The following is a 12,264-nucleotide window of genomic DNA, read 5'->3' as shown; positions in this document are numbered from 1 at the left end:
GCCTGCAGACAATCCTACCTAACACTCTTGTCACCCCTTGCGTCCTCTCACATTTGTCCCTCATATGCTGCCAGACACACCTTTATGAAATATAAACCTGGCTATAGCACTATCTTGCCAGAAACCTGTCAGCAGCTACTCATCAGCTCCAGAGTTGAGCCTCTATTCTCAATCATAGCATCCAAGACCCTCTATGACTCCAACCCCACATTTCTACCCAGCGACTGGACACAACAGTCCAGAGATGCTGAATGCTTTGTTCTCTGTGCATTCTCTGCTGCTCCTGACCCCACACACCTGTGCTCAAGGTGTACCCTCTGCCTTTTTATCTGCTGTAGGAACACCCATTTATCCTCCAAGATGCAGCCCAGGAGCCCTGTTTTCTAGGAATTGCTCTGAAGCTCTCATATTGGACAAACCCTCCTTCCCTCGTGCCATCTTACCTACTGCCCACTCAACATGGAAGGATCTCTTTGTGAGCCTGAAATGGACACTCTGGGGGCAGAGACCATGTCTCATGCACCCAGGAGTGTTCCCTGCATCCAGCACAGTGCCTGGAATATGGTAGACCTCCATTAATGTTGATCTAGAGAATCCTGGCCGGTACAGAACAGGAGGCTAGGATTACCGTGATTACAGTGTTCCTATCTTACAGGTATGGATGTTACCATAGTTCCTGCCTTGGACAGAGGTCTGACCTCTGAACAATGCTCCCCTTCTCCATCACTCCCAATGGAGTGCTCCCCAGTACCTGCTCATATGCTATCCCCTCCCTATTCTGATGTGCTATGACTGTGGTATCATGGTGTCAGCTGCTCTCAAGTTCCCAGTCTTTTCTCATCTTTGTGGGGCCTTGACGGGCAGTGGAGACATGCCCAGTGACTTGTATATTGCCGGGGGAAGCTACATCTTTCAAGCCAAAACTTACTTCATTTTCCGCAAATGAAGGCAATGACTGAGTCATGAAGGGAAAAGGCAGAGCAGGTATGAATCTCTGTCTGCAAATGCAAATATGCAAAAAAAATCTATCTTGAGTTTTTCACAACTCAATTTAATTTCTATCTCCAGTACCATTTTTCCCAAAGGTGGCCAAGCCAGCTTTCCCTCTGCTCCCTTTCCCCTAGTGTGGCGTCTGAGGGCCAGGGGGTTTATGTGACATGTGGGTGAGGGCATATCTATTCATCATCCTCAGTGTCATCTATTCATTCTGGTTCCTGCTGGGAAGCCCCATCTCATCCAAAATCACTGGCCACCCTGGTGGTTGCTGAGGCTGCCTCAGTCCCATCCATTATGCCACACCTGGGGGCAAGAAACCATGCTGAAGCCATGATGGGGCATGGGGCCCAAAGAACTCTGTAAGGCCACCTCTGCCACATCACACTATACTGTCATTGTCACTTCCCCAGAACCTTAAAGAGATAGAACGTGGCTTCACTCTGTTCTCTTTTTATTTGGTTGGTTTTAGGTTCCAGCATCCCTCACACTTGACATGGGAACTAGGGCTCATCTCATGGCTTCCTTTCTCAGGGACTTACCAGCATCTAAGCTCTCATAACTCCCTGATCCAATTCACTCTCCTTCCAGTCTGTGACATCCCTGTCTAGCCAGTGTGTGTGGGGGGAGGGGGTGGTGAAGGGAGGGCACCTTTCGACTACTCATCTGATATCTACTATTTATCATCTCTGTCCTGTTTCCATTTCCTCAAAGCCTATTCTTTTGAAACTCAAAGGCCACAAGGAGACTTTTTTCTCTCCGCTCTTTACTTTCACAATGCTTCCCCATGACAATGATCACTTACCACAGTCTAGTTATTGATTGGAGAGCAGGGGGAAGGTAAAAGGGGGGAACTGGAGGGAGAGTATCTTCAAGAATGTAAGCAAACACTAATGTAGACTTTACAACCCACCAAGCACTAAGGTCTTTACATACATTAGCTCATCAAATCATTGCAACCCAGTGAGGCAGATACTGTTATTATTCCCAATTTACAGACGAGGAAACTGAGGTTGAGTCATGGCAAATTGGAGGAGCTGGGACTTGAACCCAGGCAGTCTGGCTCCAGAGTATATGCCCTTAACCACTAAAATGACAGCTTCTCACTAATCAACACCCTGCACACATGTTATTCTTATCATAGATCTGTCTTCCTTGAAGATGTGTAGGAAAAGAAAAGTTTAAAAATATTATGATGGAGACTTCTTCTATTTAAAGTGCTTATGCTGGGATTTAACACATTTTGATTTTCATGAGAAATCTATCAGTCATTCATATGAATGTCAAAAAAGAATAAAAGCCTAGAAGTCTTTAAAAAATACTCTCTCACCACCACCACCACTACCTCCATTTGCCTGGAAACTTTTTATCAGGCCCTCGGCAGCAGGGGAAGTTGGAGGACCTGATCTCTGACAAGGTGTGCCAACTCCAACTATTTTGCTCCGAGTCTCTTGATGCTTCTATCTAATTCTAAGAACTAACATCTCATTGAACAAAAAGATGCCCAAGAAAAAACACATTTGTGGGCTTCCAGTTCCTCTAGAACAATCATTCTTAACATTTTGGAGGGTCACAGACCTTTCTGAAATCCAAGAAGTACCTCCTCGGGAAAAACAAATGCTTATATCCAAATGCACATATAATTTTGCATAAAATTTTAGGCAAATTACTGAGCCCTGTACTGTGTGTGAATTCTTCCTTGGAAGAGAAGTTGCTTTATTCGTTTCTGCACCTCAACACCTAGCAGAGAATAAAGTCATTGAGGTAGAGCCTTCCTGCTCCCACTCTGGCCCCAGGCATGCGTACTGTCTCTTTGCAGTACCATGAAAGACAGAAACTCTTCCCTTCCCCTTTATCCAGCCCAGATTCTCTGCCAATGCCTGGTGCCACAAGGACATTTGCTTTTTGTGCATTGACGCCTATGTGTTTGCCTCTGATAGACAAGCGCTAACTATGGGATCTGAGTAGAAGTGGCTGCTCTGATTTGTGGACAATTTGGGGGGCTGCACATAAAACTCTACACGCCTCATGGGGGCCAGGTAGGAAAGGACTGGGGCTCTTGGCTCCTTTATAAGTGCATACAGGACTCTTACTCATCCATTACTGCAGGGTAGCCAATCCCCTGACTGGTTTTTCCCTTTTCAGAAGGGAATTCAACACATCAAGTTTTTAAAATACCTTCTCAAAGAAAACAATTTAATGGGTTTTCCTGCACCTCAAGAGTGTCAGGGAAGTGCCATTAATTCCACTTCTTAGTTCTCAAATCAAGCAGCAGAGAGGATGTTTGGGTCAAGGCCAAATGTTGTTTTTTATTTGAAGGAAACACAGAGCTGGTTCAGGATAAATGCTGTGGGCAACTCAGAGCCCTCTGTAAGAAATCATGGTATCCTGTGAGGGCAAACACATACATAATTATCATTTGTGCTCAGCTAGAGTCACGCCACCAAGGGGATTATTAGGAATAAGCAAGGCAAACACAGCAGAGACAACTAAAAGCTCTTGGGAAATAATAAGAATACTTTCTTCATTCTCATGTCTCTTTTCCTTCCCTCTCGTGTTGAGATGGCATGGTTTATCCTTTTCACTCCTTCTATCAATCATCTCTAATTCTTTAATTTTTTTCTTGTGATCTATTCTTGCTATCAAGTTTTAGGATCTGAACTGTGTTCATGGATTCCTACATCTTGCAAAGGGCCATCTTTCTTTCTTACAAGTGATCCTTGAGACTCTGTGACTCCATACCTCTCAGTAATTATGCTAGACATGTTCCTTATTATGAATGTCTTTATGATTATATAAATTACATACATGTGAAAGTATAGTAAAATACATTCCACATATTATTAAGAACACAAAATAAATTATAAACGGATAAGATGAAATAATTATAAATAGGGTTCTAATATTTCATTCTCTCTCCTAATGAACTGTCCATTCCCCTCTGAGATTTAAGCATCCTGCTTTGAAACACAGGTCTAGCATGTCATCAAGCAGGTAAACATTAGAGCAAAGCCCTCTAAAAGGTCTAAAATGGGCTGTCACTGCCTCAGATTGTAATCTGTAACTGTCCCCTAACACCTATCATTTGTGTAAGTGAATTCATAAGAAACTCCCTGTTATGGACTGAATGAATGTTTGCGTCCCCTCCCAAATTCATATCTTGATGCCCTAAACCCCAAGTGTGGCTGAGTTTGGAGATGGTCCCCTAAGGCAGTAATTAAGGCTAAATGGGGTCGTAAGGGTGGGGCCCTAATTCAATTGGATTAGATAGGTCCTTACAAGAACAGGCATAAGTGAACTCTATCTCCATCTACATAGTTATCTCTATCTCTCCCCAAACTTGAATCTAGGAAAGACCACATGAGCACACAGCAAGACGGCAGACATCTGCAAGCCAGGAAGAGAGCTCTCACCAGGAACCAACCAGGCCGGACCTTGATCTGGGACCGAGAGCCTCCAGAACCATGAGAAAGTAAATTTCTGTTGTTCAAGCAACCCAGTCTGTGCTATTCTGTTATGCTATCCAGAGCAGGCAAATTCACTCTTAGAAAACTCACCACATTATTCCTGAACCCTGAGCTTTAAACACAGATAGATATAGTCATTCAACTTAAAGTTAATACTTTATCTAAAGTTGTTCTTAAAATTAGTATCAGGTAAGAGCCTTCAGTAGTGCCAGAAATGTTTGTACGTTTGAGGAACTCACACACCACCACCCTGACCTGGGCCAGCAGAGGAAGGCAGGGCCGGTGCAGCTGGGCGGGCCCTCACTTTTCCATCAGAAAGGCGAGCGCTTCCCCCTGCACTGCACTGTAATGTAACTCCTCCCATCATCATGGTCTCAGGGTGCGCCTCAGAGAGACAAGGACTGAAGCATCTGTGGGAGGTAATTAGAAACAGAAGCTCAGCTCTTAGAATTTTATGGGCTGCTGTTTCTTGACATAATATTGAGGAGGTAGCCTGGGCAGCTCTTCCACTAAAAACAACCTGCTGTATGTGTTTGTTTGTTTTTAAATAAACCTCTTTATAAATGCATTCATGAACAAGCAAGAAAAAAATATCAACAGAGGGTAAAAGTTAATTAAAAGAAGTGTGTGTGTGTGTGTGTGTGTGTGTGTGTGTGTGTGTGTAACAAAGCACCAAATCTGGCTTTTGCTCTGGCGGAATCTTTTAAATCATTACTTTCAGCTCCTGTTTTTAATAACTGTGCAAAGTGTGAGGCATAAGAGTCCAACTAAAGCAGGGAGTCTGAAAGGAAAACCCATGAGTCATCTAGGAACATCAGACAAAGCTAAGAACCCACACAAGAAACCATTTAAAAAAAAGTGCTGTGTCTCTCAAACTTGGAGCTGGGTTGAAGGGGAAAATACCTCTCCTGAGAATTCATATCATAATCCAGTTTTCATGTGAATTTTCAATCCAAATCTACACTACTTCAAATCTGCTTTTAAAATAGCCCGCGGTTGGTAGTGCCCTGCTCTGCCAGGTAGAAGGAAATTACTTTCAATTAAGGTCTCAAAAATTACTACAGGTGAAGTTAGAAAGGAGTCCGTAATCAGTATCACAACAGACACATAAAAGGAATCCGGTGTGAAAGATTATAAATCAAGAAAATTCAAAAAGAATACAAAAGGATGTCTAAAAACAAAAATAGAGCAATTGAAAGTCAAAACTCAATATTCAGATTACACAATAGTTACAATTTAAACTGACTTACTTAAGTGGAAAACGGTTCAGCAATAATTACCCTGCAGGCGCTGGCGTCCTCCAGCGGGAACAGCTGCCCTCAGCGGCTGGACTCCGGCTCTGCCGGGGGCCTCCACGCCCCGCGCGTGCGCCTCGGGACGTGCAAGGAGCGAGAACCGGCCTCAAGTGTGCCGCCATCTTGGGCCGTGGCTGTCTTCCGGGAGCTTTGGGAAGAACCGTCTGACGTGCGCTGGGAGGGTCTCTGTAAGTCCGCGCTCTACTTATTTATGGTCAGCCTGTGCTAGGCAGTATTGTTTCGGTTGGTGCCCCCGCTTTGTCCCTTGAACCGTGGTGGCTTTGGCCTCAGAGGAGTGGGCGCCGGCCCTCAGCCCTCGATCTGTGGCGGGAACCCCTCAGCTCCGCAGCCTTCCTGCCGCCAAACGCCGCCGCTGCTTGGCCTCGCGGTGGGTGCCGGTGTTCCTGACCTGAAAAATGCCGTTTTCAGAGAGGAGGTATCCCTCAGGGTCGGTTCAGTGATGGCTGATAAAAATTGCCGGGGTGCTTTTACTTGCGGAGGTCAAAAGACATCAAGTCAGAGTATGGTGGAGCTCTTTGGAAGAAACTGATTTTTGCTGAGTCACTGAATTGTTGTAATACGCATTCAAAAGTAACTTTTTACCCTCTGGAATTTAAGAAAAGAAATGCAAGTCCTTTGCAGCATATCAGCTAAACGGAAAGTAAAGTTCATCCCTCTTCTGTTTTGCGAGTTCCATCTCCTAATTTATCTTTCATTCATTCATCTGTTTGCAGACAGACACATATTCATGTACATACATAGGATATTATTTTTTATTCTATATACATTACTCTGATCTCTCCCCTATACCAACTTAACAGGATTCCTAAGACCTATTCATCAAAGCCAATAAAAATAGATAAAACTTACTACTTTTTAGTAGTAACTACAAGAATAAACCCTAGATGCTCTATATTTTACTCTTACAGTATTTATGAACTTTAGGTCAAGGGTGGGGCGGCAGGGGAGGAGTGTGTTTTATGGATTTACCGAAGTATAACTGAGGTTTAACAAACTGCAGGTGAAGTGTACAATTTGATGACACTTGACACATGTATATGTTCATGAAACTTACAATCAAGATAATAAACATATCCATCACCCCTAAAGGTTTCTTCTGGCCCCTACTAAACACTGATCTGCTTTCTGTCACTATAGATTAGTTTGTATTTTCTAGAATTTTATATAAATGGAATACATTGTGTAATATACTCTCTCAAGCTTTCTTTCACTCTGATTATTTTGATATAAGAAAAGTTACCCTGAATGTAGCAAAGAGAAAATGAAGTACAAAAAATTAGAAAGGCATTAAGAATCTCCTTGTAGAGAGTCAGTTTCAGAATCACAAAATCACAGATTTTCAAAGGGACGTAATAAAAAGAATGGAGAAGAGGCAATATTCAGATTGAAAATGTCTAAGAATTTACTGTTACTGTTGAAAGATTCGACCTCTCATATTTAAAAGATGAACACATTCAAAGAAGATTAAATTTTTTAAAATTCACAACTATGCACTAGTTTTAGTTCTGCTTGTTCCCTTTAGCTTCTAGATCTCTTGCTGAATTTGACCCAATAAGACTTCAGGCATCGAGGAAAGCAAAAACCACAATACAAAACTGTCTCACAAGCAACCATATTAACATGTTCTTAATGTTTTCATTCTGGGTGAGCTAAAAACCAGTGAATGGAAAGCATTCTGGGATCATGTTTGTATATGTCATGTTCTTAAATTTTGTCTGCAATGAGGAAATCTTTGGCTGAAGGCCAAATTTGAGGAGTGGATTGGGGGAAGAGGGTCCTGAAAGTGTAATGGGGGAAGACCATTAATCTGATACCCCAGGCCAACACTCCTGGGACTCTTCTGAATTGTTCAGATCAGTTGCAGCTGGAGGTGCAGAACTGGGTCCTCGTGGTAGATGAAGTAAGAGGCTTTCTATGTCCTGAAGTTATCTGGGCAAAATCACTTTCGTATACATTTATTTGTATCCTGACTAGAATCATCAGTGAAGATAATCATGAGAAGGTCTTTTTTAGATGTTTATGCTGGAATAGTTGTTTCTAACTTTTTAAATTTTTTTGCCACAGAAGTGTTTCTTCCAATGTGTAAAATAGATGAATGTGGAATTGGCAGAGGGGGCATCCCAGAAAGCCCAGAACCCCAATTTCCAGCTCCTCCATCTAGGGACTCCTAATCATCAGTGATTCTTAAACGTACGTACGTACTTACGTGTGTGTGTGTGTGTGTGTGTGTGTGTGTGTGTGTGTGTGTGTGTGTGTAGGAATCATGTGGGAGTCCCAAAAAATGCAGGTTCTTGGGTCTAACCCCTGAAAAGTCTGATCAGAAGATCTGGAAGGAGTCTGAGACTCTAAATCTCCACAAGCACCCCAGGGGATGTAGAGGCTGTGGCCTCCCCTACAATTTCACAATCCATCATCCTTTACAGTGATGCTCAGCAGAGTTCAGTATAAAAACTACCATGCTGGTTGGTCCAAAGGGAGGCTCCTTCTTTGACTCTTTTGTATAGTGATCAAGGCCCAAGAGTCTCAACTCACTTTAGCTGATTTTTCATGTAATATCCTAAGCCATGCAAACCTGAGGCAGCAAGTGGTTTTTAACAGGCTGGTGGAAAGAATTCTAAGAACTTGTTTATTTAAAAGCAGCAATAATGATAGATGCAAAGTTTGAAATTCCATCTAACACTCGTTTCCCAAATTATCTCAATAGAAGGAAATAGGGCAACTTCTAGATCCTGTGGAGCTGGTAAGGACACCAGCTGAAACCCTAAAAATAGCTAAATCATGTTCCAAGTCTAACCAGGGAATTCCTTCCTGACATATGACTTCAGTGGATTGCCATGAATGCACAGCTGCCTGGGGGATGCAAAACTGTCATTTGGGACTGAAACAAAGGGTCTCAGATTTTAGAAACACTAGTCACTAGTGACCCTTCACTGGACCAGGTAGTTTCTTGTCTAAGAAATTGGACATTGGCAAAATCTACATATCAAGAGTAGGGGAGTTGTCCCTGGTGGGAAATATGTTTCTTTTTCTGTTTTGGGTGTGATAATGCATCCCCCTTGGGTTCCCACCCTGCCTCTCACATTAGACAGTAGAGAAACTATAGGGCAGAAGCCACCATAGGTGTCTGTCTTTATCCAGATTGTATCACAGTGTTTTTTATGGTGGTTGGTAATACCAGCTGATGCCCTCTGAGCAGGAAAAGTTTGCGGAGGGGGTTCCATCCACTTTCCTTCAGAAGAAATTATTAGCTCAGATAGGTTGATAGAAGTTACAGAATTGCAGTCTTATATCCATCATGCCTAGGACATATTGGGTAAAAAAAAAAAAAAAAAGAAAAACAACTAAATTGTGGTAAATTGCATTTGGCATTTCTCTGGAACCTGAAAATTTCAGAGAACCTGAGAGCCTATATAAAGAGACATTATATAATACTATATTTTTTCATAAGGATTGTAGAAAATTATAGTCTAAAATCTGTAAAGCCCTTTAATTTTGGGGGGAGTCAACTGGATAAGAAAGATGATTATCAAGCATTAATCTAATTTTTAAGTGAGTATACTAGAACTTTAATATTAAAATGAGCATTAACATTCAAAATAGGCACCCTAAGAAGGTTATACCTGTATTTCAATACAGAGACCATTTCTCAAAATATTTCTGGAGTCCTATTTTGGGAATTGCTTTTAAAGTCATCTTAGATGCCACACAAGAAAAAGTCTTATTACAACATTTTTTAACCTTTTTAAACTCATGCATCTTTTTGACATGTGAAAAAAATTTTTTTAAACAGACAGCTACTTTCCCTGTAACACTGATCATATCATTCAAGAAAGTTTAATTTTAAGTTGAAATTTATTTGTTGTTTATTTTATGAAATGAAGACTTTCTTTTTCTATTTGCCACCTTGGAATGCATTTTCAAAATCACCAACACATACCATCCCCAGATTTTTTACTTACCCACTAAAAATCACTGTATTACATTTTAGTAAAAGCTTGTTTTTAACCTAAAAGCAAAAACCAAACTTTAATACTCAGTTTGTTATTTCCTTTACTCAGCAGCCTGCCTCTGAATGAGGCCTTTTTCAAAACTCAATTCCATTTTCAATAGGGGGAGTTTGCCATCGTAAAACAAGAGATGCCACAGACTTTGAGAACGGTTTTGGGTGGATTCTTAAAAGACTTTATGTTGATATTCAGAAAAAGGCAGTATCTGTGTGCTCAAAATTTAATTGGTTGATTAAGAAAATTAATTAGTCATGTCTACTGGTTACAGTTTTTAAACACAGGGATTGTGTATGTACCATAGGTCACTATAGATTAGAAGCTACGATGTAGGGAGCAAAGTCTGACCCTCAGTTTATTGGTCATATGATGCGTTCATCTGGGACCTTGAAAGACAGGCAAGGAGAGAAACATTCACATTTGTATAACATAAACTCATAAGAGCTAAATGTTATAGAATCAAGTGTGTGTGTGCATGTGTATGTGCTTTGGGAGGTGTCAGGGGGATGAATCGGGAAAAGCGTATGTTCATATTTACTTCAAAGACATTTTTGAAGGCTGACCACTTCCAAATAAACAATGAGAAGAATTTGATCAAAGAGAGAAGTTTGTAAGCTACCTCTGCTATTAATGCTGCTTGGATATTTGTTTTTACGTACTAAAAGCCTGTATCCTGTCAAAGACATGTTTGAATGTTTGAATTTTGAACAGGCTTAGACAGTTATGGGATATAACTTTTTAGTGAAAGGAAAATCATAAATGTGACATTCACATGAGGAAGAGAAAACAACTACTTTGGTCCAGTCTGAAGAAAACCTGGTGATGGTAATGATGGTGATAGTAATGGTGGTGGTGGTGATATTTATGCTACTGGTTTTGCTGGTGGTGGTGGAATGATGGTTAGTGGGAGTGATCCTTCTAATTTTTTATTACACCTTTTCCCCAGTTAGTTGCACTGAAGTGAACAATATGGTTTCCTGAAGTTTCGTATTTTCTCAGAAGCAAAACCACAGGTAATGAGTTGTTTATGTGTTGGAAGAGCAGAAGAAAACGAGCCAAAGTGAGAGACCATCAATCTTATCAGAATTAATATTTTTAGTCCATAGTGACCCTGGGACCAGAGACTTAACTTCCAGATAAAGCACTTCAGCCATATAAACTCACTGTGATATTCAGTGGTGTGTTTATGCTTTGTTTTTCACTCAAAGATTATAAAAATGTTCATTTTGAAGTGTCACTGTGGGTTTCTCATGAAATACATTTTTTTTATCAGCACCAGGATTAATAAGAATGTTCTAGAAGTTACACAGATAAAATAGTAGACAACATGGTATTACAGAATTAAAATCTGGGGAATTCGGTTCAAATCCAAGCTCTCACATTCTCAGGTGGTGTGAAGTTAGACAAGTTAATCTCTCTGAGCCTCTATAAACCATTTTTACTCATAACAGTTGTGATACCAAGTGTGGATTTTCCACACCAAGCAATTCTCCAACTCTCTGGACACCAACTGAGTGTCCTACAATTTAGCTCAGTTATGACACTAGCTATCCAGAGTTAGCATCAGATCCCACAAGTTGAGGGTTCAGTCCCACAGAACTGTCCTCACTTTGAACACCAAGGGAAAGTTACATACCTCCCATACTTCTGACCCACTGGCTATAAATTGGGGATTCCCATGATCCTCACCTCGGGTTTGGTCATTCACTAGATCAGCTCACAGAACTCAGGAGAAGCTTTACTTAGTATTACAGCTTATTATAAAGAATACAACTCAGGAACAACCAAATAGAAGAGATACGTAAGGCAAGGATGTGGGCTCACCACCCTCCCTGCATCTCTGTGTTTACCAACTGGAAAGCTCTGATATGCCCCTCCTAGTCCCCTGGAGCTTAGGAATTTTTATGGAGGTTTCATTACACAGGCATGATTGATTAAATCATGACCATTGGTGATTACCTGTCTCCAGCCCCTTCCCTGTTCCCGGAAGTCAAGTGGTGGGGATGAAAATTCCAATCCTGTAATCATGCTTTGGTCTTTCTGGTGACCAGCCCCCATCCTGAAGCTCTCTAGGGGACCACAGCCACCAGTCACCTCATTAACATACAGAAAGACATTCTTATCACTCCAGAGATCCCAAAAGCCTAGAAGCTCTTGAGTCAGGAACCAGGGACTAAGAACAAATATGATAACAAAAGATGCTCTTTATCACCACTATTATTCAGGAAATTACAAGGATAGTAGGAGCTCTGTGCCAGGAACTGGAGACAAAGACCAAATGTATATTTCTTACTAAATCACAATATCACAACCTCAGTTTCTTCCCCTGTGAAATAGGACTATAATCAATACATCATATGGTAATTAAGAGGATTCAATCTGTCACTTGCTACCTAATGCTTAGGACTGAAAGAGTGTTCCTTTGGTGGCAATTACCTTATTTTACACTGCTCAACAGGTACATGGTACCCACTCTTTTTGTGC

General features: G+C 41.3%; 1 long non-coding RNA gene across 1 annotated transcript; it reads left to right on the top strand.

Moving 5' to 3' along the window:
• Window positions 1-5,792: 5,792 nt before the first annotated feature.
• LOC123616352 (uncharacterized) lies at window positions 5,793-11,102 on the top strand. Its single transcript, XR_006724321.2, has 3 exons — window positions 5,793-5,943; window positions 7,841-7,966; window positions 10,727-11,102. It is a non-coding gene; the product is annotated as an uncharacterized LOC123616352 (long non-coding RNA).
• The last annotated feature ends 1,162 nt before the right edge of the window (window positions 11,103-12,264 follow it).

The sequence above is a fragment of the Camelus bactrianus genome, chromosome 26 (assembly GCF_048773025.1).
Source record: "Camelus bactrianus isolate YW-2024 breed Bactrian camel chromosome 26, ASM4877302v1, whole genome shotgun sequence".
Classification (NCBI taxonomy): Eukaryota; Metazoa; Chordata; class Mammalia; order Artiodactyla; family Camelidae; genus Camelus; species Camelus bactrianus.
The sequence above is the reverse complement of the archived record's forward strand: the minus strand, read 5'-3'. Positions and strand labels throughout refer to the sequence as shown.